The 979-nt window shown below is 52.0% G+C and overlaps 1 long non-coding RNA gene across 1 annotated transcript in view; it reads left to right on the plus strand.

The window, feature by feature from the left end:
* Positions 1-602: 602 nt before the first annotated feature.
* Positions 603-979, plus strand: part of LOC119588007 — a 1,243-nt gene continuing 866 nt past the window's right edge. Inside the window, exons 1-2 of the long non-coding RNA XR_005230039.1 lie at positions 603-684; positions 875-939. This is a non-coding gene — a long non-coding RNA (uncharacterized LOC119588007). The remainder of the gene's footprint in view (positions 685-874; positions 940-979) is intronic.

The raw sequence follows: 979 nt of genomic DNA on the forward strand, positions 1-979 counted from the left end.
TGCCATGTTCTTACTCAATATTTTTTTTAACATCATCTTTAATAGTTTTATTGGAATGACAAATCCGACCTCGACTTTCTTCCATTCTTTTTTTTTAAATCTCTTACTGAACAGGTGTTACAAGTCCATAAAAAAGAAAAAAAAGGTACAGGGTTCTGTCTACATCTCTAAACCCCCCCCCTTTTCCCCTGGCTCCCTACCACCTTCATCTTTAACCCCTCTTCCTCCTCTCCTCCCCCTCGCCCCTCCTCTCTTCATTCTCCCTCGCTTCCCCCTCCTCTCCCTCCTTCCCTCGTTGCCCCCTCCTCTCCCTTCCTCCCTCACTCATCCCATGCCCTCCTCCCTCCTCTCCCCCACCCTCGCTCTCCCCTCCCCCCCTCGTTCTCCCTCCTCTCCACCCTCCTCATCTCCTCTCTCTCGCACCCGCTCTCCCTCGCTCCCTCCTCCTCCTCCCCCCTCCCCCCCGTCGCTCCCCCTCCTCTTCCTCCCCCCTCCCCCCCGTCGCTCCCCCTCCTCTTCCTCCCCCCTCCCCCCCGTCGCTCCCCCTCCTCTTCCTCCCTCCCCCACACGCTTCCTCCTTCCCTTCAGGATATAAGACCGTGGGAGACGCGGGCACCACAGTCTCGATCCAGTACTCGAGAAGGGAAGCTATACAATGAGCCGTCTCATACTAACGCTTCTGCTGTAAGTACGAATAACAAACGAATGTCACCAATCGAGGAAAAAAAAAATATGTAATGCATATCCAAAAGCGAATTTATCTAGATATATATATAATCAAATCAAAATGGATCATTTTGGGTAATTGAATTTAGTAGGAGACATTCATCTGGCAATAGTGGGACAGTGATGCCAACTCTCTTCCTCTCGATAGACTGTCGCTGTTGCTGTTGCTTCTGACGGAGGTAACAGGACGACCGTCGCCCATGACCACTGAAGGTGCGTCATCAGCTGCTTTCCATGTCCCATAGGGCGTGAA

Source organism: Penaeus monodon, chromosome 23, assembly GCF_015228065.2.
Source record: "Penaeus monodon isolate SGIC_2016 chromosome 23, NSTDA_Pmon_1, whole genome shotgun sequence".
NCBI classification, from domain to species: domain Eukaryota; kingdom Metazoa; phylum Arthropoda; class Malacostraca; order Decapoda; family Penaeidae; genus Penaeus; species Penaeus monodon.